The 26,408-nt window shown below is 33.1% G+C and overlaps 1 pseudogene; it reads right to left on the bottom strand.

Moving 5' to 3' along the window:
- Positions 1-841: 841 nt before the first annotated feature.
- LOC142610154 (uncharacterized) lies at positions 842-13,793 on the bottom strand (annotated as a pseudogene).
- Positions 13,794-26,408: the final 12,615 nt, after the last annotated feature.

Here is a 26,408-nt window from a genome sequence, read left to right as displayed (position 1 = left end):
CGAGAGCTTAAACCAAGGGTGGAGACCTAAGAAGCACAAGTGCGTTTCAAAACTCAGGTGCAGGTATGGGTGCAGAACTCGGCAATTTTTGAAAAAATAGGGTGCGGGTACAGGTGCGGCAATTAAAAAATTATTAAAAATATTTTATTTATATTTTCTAAATATTTTTACTATTAAAATATTCTTAAAAAACACATTACTATGGCCCTGGTTCACAAAACAAAGAAAAAAGAAGGCAAGAAACACAAACAAAACACAAAAAACACAAAAGAAGCAACAAATATTCAAAATAAAATTGAGGAATGACAAATTTATGATGTTTGAACCTTATTCAAAGCCGATTTCACCTATTCCGGCATGATTCAAGGTCGATTTCAACCTTTTTTAGCTGTTTCGGTCAGTTTCGACCGCCAGCCAATATGATCTGATTTGGCCGATACAACACAATTCTAGCCAAATTGGCCCAGTTTGGCATGAATCGAAGCCAAGTTGGCGTGAATCGAAGCCAAGTCGGCACAAATCCCAAAAAAAAAACTTAGACTCAACACCGATGCGTGGGCAGCGGTGTCAGTGCCCGCACCCCGCATCGAACTCCGTTGCGGCACCCTCCCAACCGCGTCAGTGCTTCCTAGGTGGAGACTAGAAGTAAGCCATATGTAGTAAACAGGAGATTAATTTAGCTCTATCCTTGGAGAGCACCTTGCACAGCTAATTTGGTGTGCAAATCACGGTCCAAAATCAACATCTGAACCGAGTGAGGTTTCTTTTTGAAATTTCTCAATATAAATCAGAGAGCCAAATGCCAGGAAGGGGGAAAATAACAACATTATATATGTTGCGATTGTTGGATAAAAAGACAAACAACAATTATATTAATATAACAAACCGTTACATTGGAAAGATAAATATCAATATGTAATTATGTATTTTTCTTAAAATAAAAGCGGCAGGATTTGTATTGCGTTTCACAAAATTATCAAGTAGCCAAATCTTAGTGGCGCAATTTTTACATCCAAGATCTGCTAAAACTAGAGGAGAATTATCACAGCTTTTGTCCACAAAATTAAGCTCGCAGCATCTGAAATTAGATATTGCTAGTTTCACTTTGTTGAACAGAGCATTTCAGGTCACTTATTTTTGGGGGAATCCATGTTAAAAGCAGCAATGGACAATTGGCAATACTTAAGTGGCTCTCAAGTTGAACCTCCTGAATTCCCTGCTGGTTAAACAATTGTAGGGCATGCCAGAATCCTGCAAAATGAGCCTCCAGACAGCATTGGCCCACAATCACCTCAACCTTTACTGCAACAAAATTCACATTGAGATCTCTAATCACTGCAACATTTACCTTGGAGTAAGGTAACCGAGGGGGCTTCCATATTAGGAGATGTACTTTCTGCAGTATCTAAGACGAAAATTTTGCAGCCGAGTGTTCATGCTCCTTACCTATATATACCAAAGTAGTTGGCTGTATTCCTGGTTCCCCAAATCTCTCCATTTCTGTGCAGCCATAATTGCCATAAGAGAGTGGGAAATAGTTTCAGTGAGATTGTATTCATATGGTGCAGCATCCAGGAGAATAGATCAGTCCAGTTCTGATAAGGCTGGTGGGGGATAAAGTTTATGCATTCAACTAATTGCCATACCTTCTTGGTGTCTGGGCAAGACCACAAAGCATGTAAACTGGTTTCAGGAACTTCATTACACTACTCACAAGTTACTGAAGAGATGATGCATTAGGAAAATAGATAAGGCTTTGTTGGCAGGACAAACTGAAGAGTACGCCATGAAAAACTTTAATCTTGTTAGGAACCTGAGCCTTCCACAGTGCCTGCCACATAATTGTTGAGCTGTGATTGTTTGAAGCCTCTCCTAAACCTACCATTGCCTCATGGTCCGACAAATCATATGCACCCCAAACTGAAAAATCTCCAATTTCTGCACCCAACCAAAATATACTGTAATCAAAATGTTGAGTATTTCACGGAATGCTTTGAATGACAGCAGCTACTTGTGACATGAACAACCTGTCCAGAACAATCTTTCTGCGAGTCTTTGTATTATCATCCAGCAAGTCACACACGTAGTTTGCTGCAGATTGAGGATTTTTTAGTAAAATCACCCTAGATGTATTCGGTGTCGGCAGCTGCCTATCTTCCCAGATGTTAACCTGTCTTCCATCCCTATCTTCCAACAGTAGCTCAACTGTGCAACCTTTCAAGCTTCCATTATACTTCTCCAACCAAATGAGGCTTTGGATGGTAACTTTGCGTTAACAAAAAGAGGTAGATGGGAAGGATTTATGTCTGTATGTCATTAGAAGTTTAACAGAACATCACATCTGCAGGACACCCAAAAAAAAGAAGATTTAATTAATAATAAGAGCCAATTGACAGTTAATTTAAAAGCTTGACCATTTAGAGTCCTTGACCACTTTTGCAAGAGCCCAAGGTGAGTGTGAGAGGAGAATAGCTACTTGGCTAATACATCAAAGGTGATGCTCTTGTAACTATCCACGGTGGCAAAGGCTTCAAGCTTCTCAGATGTTTGATCCCATCTTACCATTAATTAAATAAAAGTTCACCAACAAGACGTGAAGAAAAATTTGTGTTATTCCCACGTGATAAAAAAAACAACTTAGGGGGAAAAAAAAGTGATGCGGAGTGCATGATATTAAATTTTGAGTTTGGGTCAATTTGGATGTGATTGCCAAAAGCTGCCACTAAGGTACAAGTACCACAATATTTTGAAGTTTGTAGAAAGAAAAATGATGACGTACAGGTCATTTTCACTAAATTCTTGAAAATCAGCAATTAATCCTTCAAGTTTGAATCCTCTTTGGCTGTGGATCCTCATTATAGTAGCACTCTCCACTAGCTCCAGCCCTGTCATCCTCATCATGGCTTCGCTTAATTCTGATTCTGCAGCTGAATCATCAAGATAATGATGTAGAACACCCAGGACCTCATAAATTGTACTGCTGTTGCTGCTGCACTGTGCCATAGTTTGATTGGGATCTTCCATGTCTTGCCAGTATACTAAGCAGATCCCAATTTTCTCCACTTCCAAGTTCCAGCTATCTATTTTAATCCATTAGCATCAATTTGGTTTTAACTAAACATTCTTCCCCCATTGGAGCTGAAATGGCAAGACAAATAGCAATTGGAAAAATAGGGCAGCCAAAGGTGATGTGATTCAATTAAACCATATTTTATTGTAAAAATAGAGAAAGCAGAAAGGAGAGTAGAGGAAGAGGAATGGAAATATGCTAAGAGAACAATTGAGGATTTGATGAGGCTGTGTGAAATGTACCAATAGAACTTTTTGGGAAGGTGGTTTAGATGGCTGCTTCTACAAAATCATGGGTCGCCTTAGGCTGATCAAGTTACTCATTGCTCTTGAAGATACAGATACTATCAAGTGGCTTGATTTCGTCTGCTGCTATCACAACTTCAAGATGTTAAAAATGTAGTAACTTATCACTAAAGGTTCTCTTATATTTTGTCACTAGCAGAGAAGCATGAATTGACCAACAGCCCAACAGAATCTATTATCTATTACCATATATAAAAGCAGAAGCATAATCCTCAATTTCCTCCCATTAAGCCATCTAGCATATCTTGAGTAGCCGTACAATCTCAAACTAATGTAATTATTCAGTCCCAAACACAACATCTATAACAACTGCTCCAAGACACCACCACCGCGCACCCTTGGTGCATGGTGTAGCAATATAATAGTAGGTCAGGTGATATAGAAATAGAAAAGACAATTACGCATGGAACACAGATTTATGTGGTTCGGCCTTAGGCCTACATCCACAGACAATGTCTAACAAAATATTTCATCAAGAAAATAGGAAATTACAAAATAGAAGAAAAGCACTGGGCAAGTGAATAAACTCTATAAAACCAATTGAACAAAGCCCCACACACAGCAAAAAGGAACCCCCCCTTGGCTTATTCTTCTACATCGCTCTCATAACTATCCCTCTTACCACTTCAATAGGCTTCAAGTTTCTTGGATCCCCTCCTTCCATTATATGAAAGTGCCCCAACAAGTTAAGAAGAAGAAAAAATTATTATTCAAACCTGATGGAAAAACTTCAAAATAAATAAATAAAAGTGATATGGAATGATTCTAATTTTTGAGTTTAGGTGATTGGGATGTGAGTGCCAGACAATACTTTGAACTTTCTTTTTTCCCTCTCTCAATGCTAGCTTAAAAATCAAAAAAGAAAAACTCCAATTTATACCTATGACAAATTAAATTTTTTTATCATGCCAATTTAAACCTAAGAAACTAAACCCACAATTTCATTTCATTGGATTCCCCTCTCCATAAAATAAAAGAGAACATCAAGACTTCTATATTGTAATAGCAAGAAGAAAGATGATGACTTACAGGCAAAGAAGTCGAATCTTCCTTATACTAAATTCTTTTAGAATCAGCCATACATCCTCCAAGTCTTTGGATTTGGTTCATCACTAGAGTAGCCTTCTCCACTAGGTCCAGCCCCATCTTGCTCATCACGGCTTCGTTTATTTCTGCTACCTTCTGCGGCTGAATGGTAAAGATCATGGCGGCAGAGATCACCCAGATTCTCATAGAGTGTCCTGCTGTTGATGCTCAACTCTGTTATAGTTTGATTGGGATCTTCAATGTCTTGGTAACAATCGCTCTTCCCTCTGTGAATGGAGTCAAGCTTCTTGGACGTTTGATCCTCTCCTTCCACTAAATAAAAGTTCACCAACAAGAGAAAAAGAAAAATTTGTATTATTTCAACCTGATTAAAAAAATAAACCTAAAAATAGAAACGTGATATGGTATTATTTTAATTTTTGAGTTTGGGCTTATTTTTCTGCGAGTGTTACTAGATAATGCCAAGGTACTTTGAAGTTAACATTTGAAAATAAAAATGATAGTACTCGTCCCAAAAAAAAAAAAAAAAAGATGATGTCTTATAAAGTAGTAAGAAGAAAGATGATCACTTACTGGCAAAGAAGTTAAAAATTTCTGATTCTGGCTGATCCTCAGAATCAGCCAGATCCTCATACAGTATGCTGCTGTTGTTAATGCACTGTGCCATAGTTTGATTGGGATCTATGATGTCTTGCTTGTATACCAAATGAACCCCAATTTTCTCCACCCCCCCACTCTGTTAGCAAATAATTTCATCTCGAGTTGACTGAATCCATTAGCATCAGTGTGACTAAGTATTTTACACCAATCAGAGCCGAAATATTGAGAGGACAAATAGAGCAGCCAAAGGTGAGGTGATTCAACTTTACCATATTTTGGCCATAAATATTGTACAAAATACGCAATTTGAAATTCATTGATATATAAATCATATGTAAGTGGTAAGACTTCTGACCCATTGGGTACGAGAACAATACACAATGCAATTCCCATCAACTTATCACACTCACAAAAAGACATTCATATGTTATAATCCTGATATTCATGGCTAAACCATTTTGGAATTTCACCTCGAGGAATAATAATATCTAGTAGTCCCTGAAATATACAAGGCATAATGTTAGGAACTCAGAGAGAGAGAGAGAGAGAGAGAGAGAGAGAGAGAGAGAGAGAGAGAGAGAGAGAGAGAGAGACCTGAAGCATGTTACTGCTGCTTTGAAAATAGTCAACCAATTTGAAGCAGTTGCAACACTGGAAATTTAAACAGGAGTGATCTGACCTAGAAGGATTAAATTGCAGTTCTGGCAATTTCTCCAGTGAGATACAATTTTGTTTGCAATTATAGAATCAATAGTTGACAGAACACTTTCCAATGATTGAAGACTCTTGCAACCCTCTAAATAGAGTCTTCGAAGATTAGAGAGTTGAGACACGCTTTCAGGAAGGGAAACAAAATTATTTCCACTTAGATCTAACTGTACTAAAGAGGACAAGCAGCCAATGTCATTGGGGATTGACAAAAGATTGCAGTCACTAAGACCCAGATTAGTTAAAGACTGCAGACCTGATAAGGAAGGAAATAACAAGCCCATTGGAACAGGACTTGTTGGTAGGGAATAATATAAAGATAAAGACAATAATGGGCTTCTTGGCAGGAAAATGGGGCCATCGTCGCAGGAGTTACTGGCATAAAAAAAAATTCAGATAACTTCCATTCACTGATATGTAAGTGTTCAAGATTTTTTAGGAGAACAATGGAAGAAGGAACCTCCTTTATGTCCGTCCAACACAAATCAAGCAACTTCAAACCTTTTAAATTTCCTATGTTCACTGGCAAGTTGTTAGATTTTATGCATCCATAAAGATCAAGATAATTAAGCAACTTCAAACTACAAATGGTGCTAGGAAGGTGCACAAGATTTATGCAAAATCTTAAGAGTCAATGCAGTAAGTTTAGTCAAACATCCAATTGATGAAGGCATCTCTTCTATAGCTGTTTTACTCAATCAAGCATCCCTAGACCTTCGATTATCCATGAGTTCTCTGGCAAGTTTTTAAATCTTGAGCATATGGAAAGATCAAGAGCACCATGGAACTTAAAACCACAAGTGGTGTTAGGAAGACACACAAGATTTTTGCAATTGCTTAAATTCAATGAACTAAGACTTGTCAAGCATTCAATCGATAAAGACAACTCTTTTATAGCTTTTTCCAATCAAATATAGCCCAAGTTGAACTTTCGACATTTCCCAGATTCGCAGGCAAGTTGACAAAATTTGAGTATCCAGAAACACTTCGAAATTCAAGCGATTTCAATCTACAAAGGGTGCTATGAAGACGCAAATTTTTGCAATTGCTTACATTCAATGAAGTAAGGCTTGTCAAGCGTTCAATTGATAAAGGTAACTCTTTTACGGCTGTTCCAGTCAAATCTAGCCTTTTTAAACCTTTGACATTTCCTAGATTCTTAGGCAAGTTGACAAACCTTGAGCATCCAAAAAGATCCAGAAATTCAAGCGACTTCAAACTACAAATGGTGCTATGAAGACGCACAAGATATTTGCAATTGCTTACATTCAATGAAGTAAGGCTTGTCAAGCATTCAATTGATGAAGGTAACTCTTCTATAGCTGTTCCACTCAAATCTAGGCTTTTTAAACCTTTGACATTTCCTAGATTCTCAGGCAAGTTGTCAAAATTTGAGCATCCAGAAAGATCTAGAGATTCAAGCGATTTCAAACTACAAATGGTGCTAGGAAGACGCACAAGATTTTCACAATAACTTATATTCAATGAAGTAAGGCTTGTCAAATGTTCAATTGATGAAGGCAACTCTTTTATAGCTGTTTCACTCAAATCTAGCCTTTTTAAACCTTTGACATTTCCTAGATTCTCAGGCAAGTTGTCAAAATTTGAGCATCCAGAAAGATCTAGAGATTCAAGCGATTTCAAATACAAATGGTGCTAGGAAGACGCAAAGTTTTCAACGAAAGAGTCAATGAATTTAGGCCAATCAAGCCTTCAATTGATGAAGGAATCTCTTCTATAGCTGTTTCACTCAAATCAAGCATTCCTAGATCTTCGATTATCCATGGGTTCTCTGGCAAGTTTTTAAATCTTGAGCATGTTGAAAGATCAAGAGCACCATGGAACTTAAAACCACAAGTGGTGTTAGGAAGACAAACAAGATCTCCGCAACCATGTATATTCAATGAAGTAAGGCTTTGCAAACGTTCAATTGATGAAGGCAACTCTTTTATAGCTGTTTCACTCAAATCTAGCCTTTTTAAACCTTTGACATTTCCTAGATTCTCAGGTAACTTGTCAAAATTTGAGCATCCAGAAAGATCTAGAGATACAAGCAATTTCAAATTACAAATAGTGCTAGGAAGACACACAAGATTTTTGCAACGGCTTATTTTTAATGAAGTAAGGCTTGGCAAGCGTTCAATTGATGAAGGCAACTCTTTTATAGCTGTTCGACTCAAATGTAGCACTTTTAAACCTTTGACATTTCCTAGATTCTCAGGCAAGTTGTCAAAATTTAAGCATCCAGAAAGATTTAAAGATTCAAGCGATTTTAAACTACCAATGGTGCTAGGAAGACAAATTAGTTTTCTACAAAACATTAGATCAAGACGAACAAGCTTTTTAAGAAATCCGATGGATGGGTGAAGCTCGCGTAATTCTACACAAGCAACTAGAACTAATATCTCAAGATTTTGGACCCCAGTGAAGTCTGGGGTTATGATCAGGTTTGAGGAAGCAGTCAAATCAATAAACTTCAATTGTTGAAAATGCTGTTAAAACAAAAAAAGAAAAGAAAAAAGGTTAGAATGATTTGCTTTCTAGTGTTTGTTTATTGTGATTTAAAAGCAAAGTTGTAAGAGGTTAATTAAGAACACACTTACCTTTATTCCTATCCAAAGTTGTTCTATTTTGCTGCCTAGCAAATGAAGCTGAACAAGCTCATCTAGCTGGAAACTTGATGGCAAAGATTTTGAAGGATAATCACTCCAATCAAGAATTCTTAAATCATCAGGAAGATGTGTGGGGACATAGTCATGGTCAATGAACTTAACTTTAAGAAATTTAAGATTGTACATCTTCAAAAAGGCATCAGGGTTCCAAGTTGCCCCTTGTTCTTTAAGAAAATAATCACCCCTAATATCCATAGCTTGAATTGCTTTTGTTCCCTGATGATCAAAATTCAAGAAGGAATTGATAATTTGCAAAAAAAAATATTATTAGCATAACAATTCAAATTTCAAATTTTTTGAACATGAAGGTAGGGAATGAATTCAATTTCTCTAAATAATCTCTTACCTTATTTTTTCTTAATACTTTGTCAATGTCCTTATAAACCCACAGTCTACTACGCTTTCCAGGATCATCAGGGCATTCTTGAAAAACTATGTTCTTACCCATTTCTTCAAGTAAATCATGCATCCACACTACATCATTATCCATAATTTTCAAGAGAGATTTATCAACGAGTTCCTTCAATCCAATACCAGCGTAAAGGCCAAGATTATCCAGTACTTCTACTACATCATCTTTCTTATTATGATTAAAGAAGCATGCAATATGTAGGAAAATCTCCTTCACTGTGTCTTGGAGTCCATCATAACTTATTTGAAGTACATGCAAAACTTCTGGATTAGGATATTTTTTGAGTCTCTCTAACGCACTTTTCCATTCAACAGTATTTTTTCCAAACAAAAATGAACCCAAAACCTCAAGAGCTAAAGGAAGGCCTCCGGCATATTTCAAAAAATGGTTAGACAACCCTATATAATCATCAGGGACATGCTCTTTTTTAAAAGCTTTCAAGCAAAAAAGTTGAAGAGCATTTTCATCATTCAATCCTTTAACTTCATATATTTCATCTACTCCATGTGTGTTCAACACCTGCATATCTCTTGTTGTTATGATAATTCTACTACCTGGGCCAAACCAATCATGCTCCCTAGCTAACATGTTTAACATGTCTAGTTTATCCACATCATCTAGAACAAGAAGAATTCTTTTATGATGTAACCCATTTTTGATCTTGAAAACTCCATCATACTTATCTTTTATTTTCAAATCCTTTTCCATCAAAATTTGATCAATAATTTTTTGTTGTATTGGAACAATACCATTTTTTTCAAAATTTTCCCTAACATCCTCAATAAAACTACAAGCATCAAAATCTTTAGAAATCATATGATAAACAACCCAAGCAAGAGTTGTCTTACCCATTCCCCCCATCGCCCAAATCCCTATAAAGCGAACATCATTTGACTCTACATCTAAACGCGACTCCAATTCCACCACATGAGAGTCTATTCCTACTAGGCCCTTGGTAACTTCTGAGAATGCATCATTATTCAAGTTATGCCATATTAGCCTCACGATGCTTTTAATAACTTGTGAGAAAGGCCTGCAATAAAGAGAGATCATAGAAGATATTTGGTGTTCAATTTTGCTTACTGAAACAAAACCATGTAATGATGTAAATTGATAGGCTCAAGATAAAATTCAAAGAAATGCAAACATGTATCTAAATCTGCTAAAGGTTCAAAATGAAGCCATATATATGAAATGGGTCATCAGAAAATTTAAAAAAAATAAATATATCAATTAAAATTAAATTACCTATTCATTAAAGGCCATCCAGCGAGATTGCCCACGTGAGTCAAAGCAGCTCTCCACATCTTCACCTTCTCTATATTCTCCTTGAAACGTTTTTCATGTTCAATAAAAGCCTGTGTAAAAGTTCCCAGTTGCTTCCGCACATCGGAGGGCTCCACGTCATAAAAAACTGGCAGAATTTTCATTCCCATGTGTTTCTCACAGTGAAAGATCTTTGCAAGTTCATCTAAGCACCAAGTCGAAGATGCATAGTTTTTTGAGAAAATGACAACAGCAAATCGCGATTCTTCTATTGCTCTTGAAAGCTCAGGCGAAATAGTTTTTCCTTTCTCAAGTTTTTCATCGTCCTTAAAGGCGTTAATGCCCTTCTGATTGAAAGCATCATATAGAAGGTCCGCCAATGAGTTGCGGGTGTCCTCACCTCTGAAACTGAGGAACACATCATACTTCCATCGGGCGGCAGAAGAAGAAGAGGAACTTGGGAAAGACGAGGAGTCCGTTTCCATGCCCATTAAAGCCATTAGAAAATATAGATCTGACATGCAAAATTTAAGGAAAAAAAAAAAGATCAATTAGAATTAGTTTAGAACCGAAGAAAGAATAAAGAGAAACCACTTGATCCCCAACCTGAATTGCGTAGCTTTGAAAGAGATGGAATTGAATCTGAAATTTGGAACTGATGAAAGAGGAGACTGAGGAGCGGACTGAAATTATTCTTTATTTTTCTGAGTACTTTCACTTCCTAGTGAGGAGCGAAAGTTCTTTTTCTGAGTACTTTCACTTCAAAAGTAGCGATGAAATTTCCTAGCGCGTGAGCAGCGAAAGTTCTGCAACTACAAAGATATTCTCGTTTTCATATTGCTTTTTTCACCAGGTTTGTAGTTTTTTCTTTTTAAGTAAAAAATTCAAGCACTAAGGAAGACAGGTCGACTTTCCAGTGACAAGCGAATTCCTGTTTATGTTTATATTTATTCCCTTTTTCTTTTTTACAAGCTACAAAGTAATAAATCCCAAAAGTTGAGTTCTATCAACTACTTGCTAATGTAAAGCCACAAATAATAATGCTCTAACATGACATTTAAAAATAGTAAAATGATTTTTTTAACAATATGACTTTTTAGTGTCCTAATACTAATGCTTTAATATGGTATATAAAAAATTTTGCCATTTATTTTTTTTTTAAAATGGCATTTATAAATAAAAATCATCCCGTGTGGAACTAGAGTCCTATGCAATTTTTTTTTTTTTTTAAACTAAAGTTTATAAAAATCGATTTCGATGCAAAATCAGAAAAAAAAAAAAACCAAGAAAATTGAGTTTGAAAAACTCTAGTTCTATGTAACACACCTAGTTCCAAATTGCGCAATTTTCTTTCAAGAGTTTATTTATGTATTTATTTATAAAAAAATAAATATTAAAGAAAAGTAAGAAAAATTGTGCAATTGCCTTTTAAGAATTGAGATTTAAAACTGTGATTTTTTCTTTTTTTTTTATTCTTTTGATTTCCTCTGGACAATTTTTTTTTTTTTTTTTCTGGGATGTGGCGTAACAGGGTTTTTTATTTTATTTTTTTATTTTGTTTAACTAGAAGTGATTTTTTTTTCTAGATATGATTTTTATTTTTTAATAAACTCGGATGATTTTTTTTTTTGTTATTTGTCACTCTTTTGTTTTAATTGAATATTATTTTTTTAACATGAGTATATGAGTAAATTTAAATAATCTCACTTTTTTTATTTTTCTACTTTTTCACTCCTAACAAAAAAAAAAAAGTTAAACACTCTTACTTTTTCATCTTACCAAGCCAGTGGAGTACGCATTCTAGGAAAAGTTCATCATCTACTTTACCCAGTACCCATCTACAACAAGTACAATCTTCTTTATTTGATTATTTTAAATAAAGAATCTCATCTCAGCTGTTCTAAGTATTATCAAGTTTGAATTTATCTTTTTTTGCAAGACATCGAAAACTGTGAAAGGTCACTTGAAATGTGAAAGTACAAAAAATAAATTAAAGATATGGAGTAAGCGTTCTAGGAAAGTTCATAGTTTACCCAATACCCATCTAAAACGAGTACAACCTCCTTTATTAGATTATTTTTAAATAAACAATCTCACCTCAACTGTACTAAGTAATATCAAAGTTTAAATTTTTTTAACCATCAATCTCATAATTATATCCCTGTATAAGAAATTTATTTTTATACTCCAAAAATAAGTAATTTAAATAATTTATATATATATATATATATTTAGCACGTAATTCTGAAATAATTTCCACCACACCGGTACTAAAATATTTCATTCTTATAACCAATTCGACAAAAACGGCAGAAACATAATTCAAAACTTCGGTTTACATTGCTATTTTGCTTTTTACGTTGCTTCCAAGTTAATAGTTTGTTTATATATTTATTATAAAATTAATTATTAAAGTAAAGTAAAAAAATCATAAAATTGTCTTTTAAGAACTGAGATTTTTAAACTTAAAAAAAAAATCATTTTTAATTTTAACATTAGAACAAATGAATAATTTTTTGATGAACAAATGAATAATTTTAAACCTTTTAACTTCTCTCTCTTACATTAAAAAAGTGCAATTGCATAGTTCAGGTACATAAATATGCCTAGTAGTTATACGATGGCGTCTTCGCATAACTAAAATAATAAATAATGTTAGCTCAAAAAATCAAAAACATAAATATTGTTAGTTTTATGTATTAAAGTTTATTGTGCTTTTTTAGCCTCACTTTATTTTTAACAGATTTTTATTTTATTTTATGAGAATTTTATTTTTAATTGTGAAGAAGACAGAATTTGCAAGCATTGTTGAAAACGTAAAATTAAGATGGCTATTACAACTCTTAGGTCTAAAGTCTTAAAACTTTGATAGTGGGGATGTTGAGGCAATTCTACGTGTTCCCCCTAACTTGTTATCAGACAAATGAAGCTATATTTTGGTCACATTCCAACAATGAGTTCTACACAGTCAAATCTAGTTATTATGTGGCTAAGATCATCGCAATTAAAGAAAATTTAATTTAGAGCCCAACTGGGGCGTAAGCGTGGTCAAAGTCTCAAAGATTTGAAAGTTTACAGTGCTTGATTCTCAACACACCCATATCTCAATTTTCATAATTTACTTCTCAATTTTCAAATTCCTGTTTGGAACCCAAACTTGAACTCAGTTTTTGGTATGTAAAAAGCAAGTGGGGCCTATGACAGAACGGCTACCCACGTTTCTTCTACGTACAAACCCAACCTGAAGATAAAAGAAGAATGCAAAGGTGAAGAAAATAAAAGCCTTGATCTCATAAAAATAAACCCAGTAAAGCCAAAAGATCTCAGTTTCAAAGGTTTGGTGTTGATATATGAAGTTCCGATCTCATATCATGACATAAACCCAGTAAATAGCACAAACATCATAAACCCACACATAAAAGTCCGAAAATCAGAGACAAAAAAGACTGTAACAACACATCAAACTCCACAAAATTTTAACAATAAATGAGACTGAGAGAATGAAGGAGACGCACCTGAGATTGGGGCTAGAACCGGTGGATCTGAAATTAGGGAAGAAGAAATGACTTGATCCCAACCCGATCACTTGCGTTGTGTTGAAAATGCGTGGAATCGGAGCGAGTAGAAATCCAATCTGAAATTTGCAAATGAAAAGAGAGGAAAGACTGAAGGAGAGCTAGAATTTTGGAAGTAATGAAACAGGACTGAAGTTTCAGTGCTCCTTTTAGGAAAAATTAAAAGAAACGTCTACTGCTCTTTTTTTTTACTATTATATATGTTTTCTCATTTCTGAGTAATTTCACTTCCTAGGGAGGAGCGAAAGTTGCTCCTTTTTTTTTTACGCTTTTTCAAAAGTGGCAATGAGAGTTGTAGTGCGGGAGCAGCAATAGTTCTCTTTTTATTATTTTAATTTTAACGATTACTAAAAACTTCTTTTCATATTTTCTTCTAAAAAAAAATTCTTTTCATATTGTTTTTTGACCGGGGGTGTATAGCTTTTTCTTTATAGTAAAAAACTAAAAAATTCAAGCAATGCAACAAGGAAGACAGGCTGTAAGTTCCCATTGACAGAGAAGTTCTGTTTATATTGCTAATTTTTGTTTGTTATAAAGTTCTTTTTACATTTGTTTTTTGACCCAATTTAAGAGTTTGTTTATATATTTATTAACAAAATTAATTATTTAATTGAAGTAAGAAAAATCAGGAAAATTCTTAGGTAGTCCTGGAGTATAGTAAAATGGTGCTCCCTCCTCTCACATTCATGGTGGACCCCACTATGAATTTAATGAGCGGGCCCCACCATGAATGTGAGAGGAGGGAGTATCATTCTCCATGCTCCGGAAGTACCTAAGAATTACTCGAAAAATCATGCAATTGTCTTTTAAGAACTGAGATTTAAAATTAAAAAGATTATTATTAATTTCAACATTAGAACAAATGAATAGTTTTAAACCTTTTAACTTCTCTGTCTTACATTAAAAGTGCATTTGCATAGTTCCAGGTGCTCATATATATTGTGCATGCGCGTCTTTGCATGACTAATATAATAAATAATGTCGGCTCAAAAAAACAAAAACATTTATATTGTTAGTTTTATGTATTAATTACTTAAATTCACTTGAAAAAATTATTAAATTCAGTTAATTCACTCTAAAAGTCTAAATTATAAATTATTTGCACTTTGCATTGCAAACTATTAAAACTTTAAAGTTTAAACTATCTTTTTAAAATTTAGTGGAGAATATACTTTATTAGCCTCACTTTTTTTTAACAGTTTTTTATTTTATTTTATAAGAATCTATTTTTAATTGTGAATAAGACATAATTTGCAAATATTGCTAAAAACATAAAATTAAGATAGCTATTACAACTCTTTAAGTCTTAAAGTCTTTTTCTTTACCACCGCACATTGTTAGTATGATGGACATCACTTGTGGGCCATAGTAAAAATTAAAATAAAAAAAGTCTTTATACTTCGATAGTGGAAATGTTGAGGCAATTTTACATGTTCCCCTAACTTGTTATCGAATAAATGATGCTATGTTTCGATCACATTCCAAGAATGCGTTTTACACAGTCAAATCTAATTATTATTTGGTTAGGATCATCGCAATAAAAGAAACTTTAATTTAGAGCTCAAATGGGGCATATGCTAGTGTGGTCAAAGATTTGGAAGTTTATACGGCGTTTGGTTCTCAACACATCCATGTCTCAATTTTCATAACTTAGTTCTCGTTCTCATAACTCACAATTCTTAACTCAATTCATAATTCCCTTTCTCTCTTTTTTTTTTTTTTTAAATTCTCCACTCAAATTCTTGTTTGGAACCCAAACTTGACCTCAGTTTTTGGTTTGTAAAAAGCAAAATAAAACTCAAACAATGGGAACTATGTCAGAACGGCTACCTGATACCCACATTTCTTCCACACACGAACCCAACAAAGAAAAGAAGAAAGCAAAAGTGAAGAGAGAGAGAGAGAGAGAGAGAGAGAGAGAGAGAGAGAGAGAGAGAAGAATGAGGAGAGAATTTGCATAGTTTCCATCAAAGCTTCATTGTGCTCCTTTTTTTGATGCTTTTTCAAAAGTGGCGCAGAAAGTTGTAGTGCGAAATTTCTCTTTTTTATTATTGTATTTTTATTAGCTACTATAAACCGCTTTTTATATTTTCTTCTTAAAAATAACAAAGTTCTTTTCATATTGCTTTTTCACCAGGTGTACACTATATAAGAAGTGATGTTGGAAATTTCCAAAGAAACTTAATTCTTGGAGAGTTTTGAAGTGATTAAGGGTCTGTTTGGTTGTGTTATTTAAATAACAGTTTTTGTTGTTTAAACAACACAACACATTTGCACAATACTTAAACAACGTTACTATAACAACATTATTAAACGAGTCCTAAGTTAATGGTAGTCATTATATGAGTCGACCTTACTGTACACATCCTGCGTGTTCAAAAATGAAGACAAAGCGTAAATTCATGGTGACTAGCAAAAGATGATGATAACTTGATTGTTGGAGATTCTAGCATTTTGCCCTTATTTTTTTAAAAAAATTAGCAATATGTCTCTGTTTTCAAACTATTTAGATCCATGCCCCTGTTTTGAAACTCGATTTTCTTAAAATCGAGTTTCAATGTAAAACTCGATTGGTAGAAAATTGAGTATGGGGTGATCAGACTTAAATAAAATAAAAAAATATATTGGAACTCGAGTTCCTTGAATGAAACTTGAGCTCCATGAACTCGAGTTCCAAATTTGTTTTTAAAGTCTGATCGCCCTATACTTGATTTTCTACCAATCGTGTTTTACATTGAAACTCGATTTTAAGAAAATCAAGTTTCAAAACAAGGGCATGGGGACCTAAATAGTTTCAAAACGAGAACATATTGCTAAATTTTTTTAAAAATAAGGGCAAAATGCTAGAATTTCCCTCGATTGTTACAAAAATGGTGGGGCATTGAATAAGTGTCGGGAAGTTGTATCTAGCTAATTTGTATTTGTTAAACTTTATGCTAAACCGATTCAAAGTTTAGGCCCATCTTTTTGTCGTTAATTACTGGAGCTTTACTATTTGATTTCTACTCCTTCGCTATTGTGTCTGTGATTGATTCTACAGGTGCTTTCCGTTGTATAGAGTTAATTAAGTCTCATTAATAAAATAAAATAAAAAACAATTTTTAGTATTGGTATCCTTCGATGGTGACTTTTTTTTTTTTTTTGGAGATACACAAAATACATAGGGGTGAGGAAGGAGAGAGTGGAAAGAACAAAAAGACCTAACCTTTGTAGTGGCATCATGGTCCTAAAAAAATTCCATAGTTAATTGCATCCATGAGGTTAGATCAGGCAAATTGGATTTTCGAATAATCTAATTCTCTTATCAAATACTCCAGTTGTGTAAGGAGACTAAAACCAAATCCGACCAGCCCGTTTTGTTAGTTGCAGCAGTTGAATCCATTAAGGTTAACAAATTTTCTCTGATGGGGAATGGATATACGAGAATTTGTATATAATGTTTTATTTAGTATTATAAACAAATTTGGTAAAATTTTAAAATGTATTTTTTGGGATATTTATTTTGATTTAACAATGTGTATTGTCTAGATTGTGTTAGAACTTCTTTCCCTCTTTCTTTTGCGCGTGTTTGTTTCTAAAAAAAAAAATTTATGTTTGTATTTTTTTTTTAAGGAAATGTTTGGATATTTAATAAGAAGAGTAGTGATGCTGAAATTAAATAATAATAATGATAATAATAAAAACACCAGATCCTCATTATATTTCCTTCCATGATATGATTAACACTTTTTCATTGAAAATTTATTCAATAAATAATATTTTCTATTTTAGCCTGAATAGTATATTACTATATTCCCATTCTTTTACATAGGCAATCAAACCTCCCAATATTTTTACAAATTAGGTGTCTCAGCCAACCATAAGTCAAAATAAAAATATAAACAAATTATAACTTACCCACTTGTGGTTTGACCGAAATTTAAGTTATTTACCTGTAGTTTGAATTTTGACAATAAAGTGTCAAATTTCAAACTACGGATAGGCTACTTACATTTCAGCTAATAAACAAGAATATTGTGATATTTGACCGAAATTTAAATTGTATACCTGTAATTTGAATTTTGACAATAAAATGTCAAATTTTAAACTACAGGTAGGTTACTTAAATTTCAACCAATAAACAAGAATATCGTGAAAACATTGTAAGATTTTTTCATGTTCTTAAACTTGCTCCCAAGTTTATTAGAAGTCAAAGTTCTGAAATATTATGAACAATTTCAATAATATGGCTCATTTAATTAATGATCATTATTTAGGAGCTTGGGCAATGTATGTAACAACCACTGCCCTTTTTAGTATTTATATGGCTACAAAGTTAAGATTGAGATAAGGTTACCTAGTGTATGACACTGTGTGTAATTGCTTTTAATGGCTAAGATTGAGGAATAAAAAAAATCACTCTCAACAATTGAATAAAAAAGGTTAGAAGAAGTAAAAAAGTGAATAAAAAAAAAGTTAGAAATTAAAAAGTGAAGAAGTAAAACAATATTGTGAGAGGAATGGATATAATTGCTACAGTACCTAATCTACAAAGCTCTTTATACAATTTGTAAAGAGTATTATAGTCAAGAACTTTGAAGCTAACCATACCTTTTCGTATTATTAACAAAAATGTTTAGAATTTAAATATGTTTGTCGTCAATATAATTACCAATTATTGAATTATCAAAAGAAAATTATTTATAAATTTATTAAAAACCAAACATTACAACAAGAAAAATCGCACAATTGACTCTGACTTTTTTGAATGATGAGATGGGAAATTAAAAAGTTCACTTCTATTTTTAGTCTTTGGATTGAACTTTTTTTAAAGCGAAGGTACTATTGCACAGATTTAAATCTAGAAAAACCGTCCTCTTAAACTCCAACTCATAAAAAACAAAATTGAAGAACAATAACAGAATTATATATATATATAAACCATGTCAACACTTTTTTTTTTTTTAGAGAGTTTCAACCTATGACATCCGCTCATGATAATAGCTTTTTATCATCAGACCAAGGTACCAATAGTTTTTTGTGTAGGCGGGGATTGAACTCCAGATCTCTTACACAACTATCAGAGACTTTACCAGTTGAGCTACCTGGAACCCACCATGTCAACACTTAAACTTGCCAGAGAAGGCATCAAGCAAGAAAGCTGAAAAAAGAAGAAGGAATTTATGCATAGACTTAACTGAAATCAGCATCATATCATTAAGAACATTTCAAATGAAATCTTATTAAACCAAGCATAAGCTATATAAATCACATGAAATCTTATAAAATCAAATAAAGAAAAGGAATTAAATTTATAAGCCAAGTAATAAAAGACAATAAGGTTTTTAAAAGAAAGGAAAGGAAAAATAAGCCTAATAAGGGTTAACTAATTACTCGTAAATAAAATAAATCCTAAACATCAATTGTTAGGCCTTAAACCAACATTTGGGAGGCCAAGTTGGTTAGATACTTGGCCAACAAATCTCATGACTTGGGTTCAAGTACTAACAACTAGCTGTGTGTTGGTACTTCTTATACCTCATCTTCATTCCAAAAGATCCAAAGATAATAAGTGAGTTTCTCACAAACCGGAAGTATGGGGTCTCGCTCAGGAGTGAGTAGGGTGCTATTATGGTCACACCGAGGTAGAGAAGCCACATTGGTCGCCTCCTTTTCCTATTTTTTGTTTACAAAAAAAAAAAAAAATAAAAAAATAAAAATAATTGTTAGGCCTTAAGTTTAACTAATAGCAGTTAGGCCATTGGTTGGGTGTCTTCTTTTTCTTGTTTTGTAAGCTTGTGTAATTAGAGACTTGTATCTTGTGTCCATACCAAGAGATGGAATTGAATCTGAAATTAGGAATTGATGAGACAGAGAAAGAGGAGACTGAGGAGCGGACTGAAATTTGGAAGAGACGAAAGAGGACTGAAATTATTCTTTATTTTTCTGAGTACTTCAACTTCCTAGTTCCTAGCGAGAAGCGAAAGTTGCTCTCTTTTTCTGAGTACTTTCACTTCAAGTAGCGATGAAATGCAGCGAAAGTTCTTTTTACACTTCTTTTTGGGTTTTTTTTTTGCTAAATAAATAATTTTTTTGGATCATTTTATTAAAAAGAATCTTTTTGAAACTTATTTAGATAAATAGCTTCATTTGTAATTTAATTTTGTGAAAAAAAGTTTCTTCTATGAGTTTATATATTTATTTGTTTTTAAATAATTATTAAAGCAGAGTAAGAAAAATCACGTAAATTTCCTTTCAAGAATTGAGATATTTAAAATTAAAAAAATTCACTTTTAATTCGAGCATTAAAATAATTGTACAATTTTTAACCTTTTAACTTTTTTCTCTTACTAAAAAGTGCAACTGCATAGTTCCAAATCCGAACAAAAAAAAGAAAAAGAAAAATCTCTTAGCAACTCCAATCGGTACGATGAAATTTTTTTTGAAAAAGAAGAATATAATTAAATTTTTTTTAAAACCATTAATCAATATTTACCACCCAGCATGATCTAAGGCACCATATCTATTATTTTAAGGGATATAATACTTCCTTAGGTGGGTATAGATTTGATTCTCAAAAAAAGAGAGCTGGGTATAGATTCATATTCATGTATTGAAACATAGGTAGGTAGGAAATTATTAGATGTAATTTACTGACTTCTATAGAGGACATCATCCAAGAAGAAAGTAGCCACCTAATTCTATGTTGATCTGGCATCTTCCCTTTTTTGAGGCTGAGTAGGAAATTTAATTTACAAATATTTAGTTGCAAGGTGTAAATAATAATTTTTCGAATGGAGCTTTACATATATACACTTAGATTATCTTAAATTAGAATGCTATATCAGAGTAACAGAAAAACTTATAATTTACTTTATTATTTTTAAAAATATTATTTTCTTTTTATTGGATATCACATGATGAGAAGCTTTTGGTTCGTGAAACTTGATGGTTATTTGACGCCATCTACATTGGCAAACTACCATAATGGCCAATTTTTTTAAGATTAATTTTAGGATAAGTTGCAAGCTACTATTAACATATTTTCAATTTGGAAGCTCTTGCGTGTTGATTCTTCTTTTTTTCCTCTCAAGTTCCAGTAATCAAATTATGCATATAAAGGTTTTGTGAAGAATGCTGGAAAAAGGTTCAGTTTTAGGTATGAAAGCTTTTACCTTTTTTTGGGTATAAAATCAATAAAAAGTTGTGTAATTTGATCAGTGTTTATGTGGCTTTTCTACGTTTGTTTATTTCTAGATTAAAGGACAAGATTGGAGAAGAAACAAATTAGGTCCTTTTTATGTGAATGCATGAGTTTCTAAAGCTAAAATTTCTCTTCCTAATTCAAATACAAAATTTTGATCATGATTTTAGTTTTATTGACTTTTAGTACATGGGTTGATGCCCTATAATGGTTTTTTCAATTTTATTTTATATATATCATAGGTAATTTAAGGGTCTTATTATTAATGTTGTTCTCTAAGAGCTGTTTTAAAGAATTATTTTCGTGTAGCCATAACGACATTTGTTTTGCTATATTCACCTATATATTTATCCATTCCATTCAATTTATGTTAAAATGCTTTCTAAAAAAAAGTTAAAAAGAGTTGATATCGTTACATCACCACCCAAAAAAAAAAAAATGACACCACCATTGAAATAAAGAAACAACTAATTATGGTGAGGGTTTAAAGCTTTTTATGTGGTCTGTTTTCTTCTTCTGGCCATTCTTATTCAAAGTAGCAAATATTTAATGTCCTGTTTGTTCCAATTAATAATGGTAAATAATAGTATTTAAAAAAAAAAAAACCTAAAGGAGATCTAAAAAACTCCGAAAAAGTCCTAAATGTTTAGGCTAATATTGTCTTTGATAACAAATTTGTAAAAAAAGAAAAAGAAAATAGAAGAGGATGAATAATTTTATTGCTGCATCAAAAACCAACATAACAATGATTCAATTAAAAAATAAAAATAACATTTGCAATGAAGGCTGGTATATCCTGAAGCCATATACATAGGAGCTTCTAAAAACTGGGCTTGAGGTTGGGGCGTGCCAGAGAATGTGCAGAGCCATGTTTGCCTCCCTTCTGATATGTTAGAATTTGAATGCTCTCATGTCTGTTGCAAGCCATTTCGCGTCTTCAACAATGTGCCCTGCTGGTGATGTGCATTTCACTTGCTCAGCGTATTGCATTGATAACCACCAACCAGTCTCCTTCTATGGCAAAATAGATTGCTCATCACACTGCCATGGCCTCTATACCTTCCGCATCATGGACAGTGAATTGATCACAGTCCTCCAAAGGAATTATTTCGATTTGGCTAGGACTATTAATGAGATTCCCAACTTTTGCATCCATGCTGTAGTATACTTACTGGCCGGACTCAGTATCTGAAAAGTTGTTAATGAAGGAATTTAACAAATAGGATCCGGTTAAATCACATTTATAGCAAAACCCCTTCTGTAATCATTAATTGACTGACCTGAAAGTCTACACGGTCCCAGGGACCGTAGTATAAGATGTTGGAAAAGCAGAAGTTTCTCCAAATGTATATAAAAGCACACCTGGACAACATAAAAATTAGGTTAAAATGCAAAACTGACCTTTTAAGTTTCTTCAAATTTTTTTTCAGTCTTCTAACTTTGTTTTCATTCATTTTAATCTTCTAAGTTTCAGATTTATTCAATTAAGGCATTTTTGTTAATTTTTGTTATAAGTTTTTGAAAAAAAAAATCTGGAAAATATTTTTCAATCATTAATTGATTTTTTTTAATTAAAAAAATTTGAAGAAAAATTAACCACAATATATAACAAAAATTGATGGAAAAGTCTTAATTGAATAAACTTAAAAGTTAGAGAACTGAAATGAACAAAAACAAAGTTAGAGGATTGAAATAAACAAAAGCAAAGTTAGAGGACTGAAATAAAATCTAAAGAAACTTAGAGGGTTAATTTTGCATTTTACCCTAAAAATTAAAAACCAATATTGAAAATAAGAGTACAAATGAGAAATTGACTCTATGGTTGTCCCATACCCATTTAGACTACTCATCATCTCTATTGTCTTAATTTGTCTCTTGCACACCAGCAAAGTAACCGAAATATCCATTCTCTTGCAATTTGATTAAAGGGAGATATTAAAATAAGGACTTCGCATGAAAGAGAAGAAAATCTCATGGTTCGTGATAATATCTCAACCAGATGTGATTGGTTCTATCGTTGAAAAAAGACTGCCTTTTTAAAGGCCAGTATGTGTTAAACAATATGCCCAATCGAAAATAAAATACAAAGTTTAATATTAATTTTATTTTCATTAACTAAAAGAACACTCTTTTTGATATTCCTAAATAACAAGAAAAATGAATTAAAGAGGATTTACAAAGAAAAGGAAATGATTCAACAAACATTATAATTTTAATGTATAAAATCAATTTCCAAATTACGCAATCAAAACTATTTCATCCAACATGCTCATGAAGCCAAACAACTCACTGTTATTAGATAAGACCTTCATTCCCTAGTGAATAGATATTTAAACAAACAGAAGTACGTTCTCAATCTATTCTCTTTTTTTTTTTTTTTTTTTTATTGGAAGCTTGAAATTTTTATTGAAGCACAAAAAGCTTTCTATAAAATTTGGGGTCTCCTCAACTCAAGTAAAGTAATCCTGAACATGCTAAGTGTGTTGACCGTTGAGCTAGCGAATGAGCTGGTTTATTGCCATTATGCTTTGTGTTTGAGAAATCTCAGCTCATCGAAACTCTTGCATCTGCACACGGGCCTACTGAGGAGCAAAAATTGCCCTCTTTTTTTCTTTTCTTTTTTGTGATTCTTTTATCAAAAGTGGCGCTGAAAACTCTAGTGTCGTAGTGCATGAGCATCGAAGGTTTTGTTTTTATTATTTTATTTTTAACAGCTACTATAAAATTCTTTTCACGTTGCTTTTTCGCCAGCTGCATTGTTTTACTACGAAAAGACAGGTCGACTTTCCATAGGCTAGCGAATTGCCTTTTCTTTTTTAGTTTTTACAACCTACAAAGTTCCTTTTACACTACTTTTTGGGGTTTTTTTTTTTTTTTTTTTGCTAAATAATTCATTTTTTAGGATTATTTAACCAAAAAAAATTCTCTTCGAAAGTCATTTAGTTAAGCTGTTTCATTTGTAATTTGCTTTTGTGAAACTAAAAGTTTTGAGTAAAACTTGATTTTCCAAAAATGAATTCTAGCAACCACTTACTGATATGGAGCCACTAACGTGGCATGTAAAATAACAATCATCACACTTGGAGCTCGAGTCCTATGCCAAAAAAAAAATATATATATATATATATTTATATAACTCAAATTAATAAAAATATGTTTTAATGCAAAAAAAAAAAAATAATAATAATAATTACAAGGAAATTGAGTAAAAAAAAACTCTACTTCTATATAACCGGGGATGGAGCTGCCCAGCTTGGACTTTGGGGGCAATGCCGCCCAATTATTTATTTATTTTTAAATATTAGTATATATATATAGGTATTAATTTTAGTAATTTTGTTTTATAAAATTTTAACAATATCATTGATTCTTTTAAAAGTAAAACTGTAACATTCTACAATATTTTACAAATCTGTTGAGATGGCATGCTGCTTAAATAGCCTGAATATGGAATTGTGATGCTAAAGTAATTGAATGGGAAATATCCAAGTGTTTGCGGCTCTTCCAATTAGTTATTTTCGGAAGATGCATAAAAAACATTGTTGGGCAATCTTGCCAAGCACATGCTAAGTACAACAAAATGTTATAGAAGTCTGAGCATTCTTGCCACTACTTACTTTGTGGAGAAAATGGTTCGCAGAGTTAAGGGTGATAATTGAGCATCAAAAAGAAATTGCTAGAGGGACTATGATAAATGTTATAGAAATGGCAGGTGCTGTGAATGCTTTAATAAAAGCAACTTGGGACTAAAAATGCCCTTAACAATGTCAAAGCCACAGTTGTTACAGTGCAAAAATGAGGTACTTCTGTGATGTTGATCAAGAGAATGAGATTCCAATGGAATAGTTGTGTAGATGGTGGCACAAGCAAAAGCTATTCTTTATACACCATACTTTGGAATGTAAGAGAATTCTCATTGGCAATTGCTAATGGGAAATGTAGGGGAAAAGTACAATCAAGGCACAAAAATGTGTTGGCAACTGGAGTTGTAAAATGCTAGAATTGCAATTTTTTTTTGCAATTGTGCTACAGTGCCATCCTAAGAGCATCTGCATTAGTTGATGCAAAAAAATTTGTCCATTTTGCACCCAAAAAAAAAAAAAAACTTGCTTTTTCTATTATGCACACTTATTTTTACAAAACTCCCACATTAGTTTCTCTATTATACACATTTATTCAATAAAACATTCATTTTTTCTCACTATCATCTCTCTCATAGAGCCAACACAACGCACACAGCCATCATCATCCAACCACCATTATCAAGCCAGACAACAACCTAGCCACCATCCCATTCAACCAAGCTACCATCAATGAAATTCACATACCCATTCAATCGAGCCACCATCAAGCAGCCTCCAAAAACCCAAATCCAAAGATCCATCATCAACCTACCCAATCACCATCATCAAGCCACACAACAAAAATCCAAAGATCCAATCACCATCATCACCATTATCAAGCCACCATCATCAAGCTACCCAAATCCAAAGATCCAAAACAAAAACAAACCAATCTCATTCTCTTTGTAACCCTAAAAAACCCACAACCATGTCTCCCACTGACTCTCTCCCCCTCCTTCTCCTCATTTCCTTCTTCTCATCTCAACCTTAACCAGCTCCTCCGACTCGGACCGAGTCTCAGAGGTCCAATCCCTCCAATCCCGATCCAAAACCGGCATAATCCACCTCGACGATCACTCCGTCTCTCGCTACCTCACCTCCACAAAAACCCGAAGACCCTACTACCTCCTCATCTTCTTCGACGCCACCCAGCTCGACGACAAGTCAGATTGAGAAGCTTAAGTTAGAGACTGGGAAACAAAGAGAGAGTTCAAAGAGAGTGAGGGACAAAGAGATGTTCAGAAAGAGTAAGAGAGTGAATAGAATGAGAGAGAACAAATAATAACATAATAAATGCAAATACTATAGCAACCGTGCAAGATTTTGCATTCACTGATGTGGATACTCTAAATGTAGGATGACACTGTAGTACAATTGTAAAAATTATAATATATTTTAATCGATAAAGTGGAAGAGAGATAGAGAGTTGTATTGGAATATATTATATTATTTTAGTGGGTAATATATATTATTTTAATGAGTAGAATAGGAAAATAAAAATTAGGATGTTGGGTGTGTTATAAAATGGTATGGTATAATTGATAAAATAACTTTTTGAAATGGTAAAATAGGATAGGATACAATTTTTCATTGTGAATGCTCTAAGCTTCTTATATTTGGAAGTAAGAAAAGTTATTCGACTTGTGTACCTGTGTTTGGTTACTTTGGTTATGTGAATTCAATTTGAATGTTTACCATTCAGCTTGATCTATGGCATCGTATCTAATTCTTTCTTTCTTTTTTTTTTTTTTTTTTTTCTTTTTTATTTTTTTTATGGGATCTAATTATTCCTTTTAGGTGGGTGTAGATTCTCATATTCATGCATTGAGACATAGGTACTCACTGGATGTAATTTATTGACTTCTCCAGAGGTCATCATCCAATGAGAAAGTATCCACCTATTTCTAGCTTGATCTTTCATGGCATCTTCCTTTTTTTATTTTAGGC

This window comes from Castanea sativa, chromosome 9 (assembly GCF_040712315.1).
Source record: "Castanea sativa cultivar Marrone di Chiusa Pesio chromosome 9, ASM4071231v1".
Lineage (NCBI taxonomy): Eukaryota > Viridiplantae > Streptophyta > Magnoliopsida > Fagales > Fagaceae > Castanea > Castanea sativa.
This window is presented reverse-complemented; position numbering and strand designations above follow the sequence as displayed.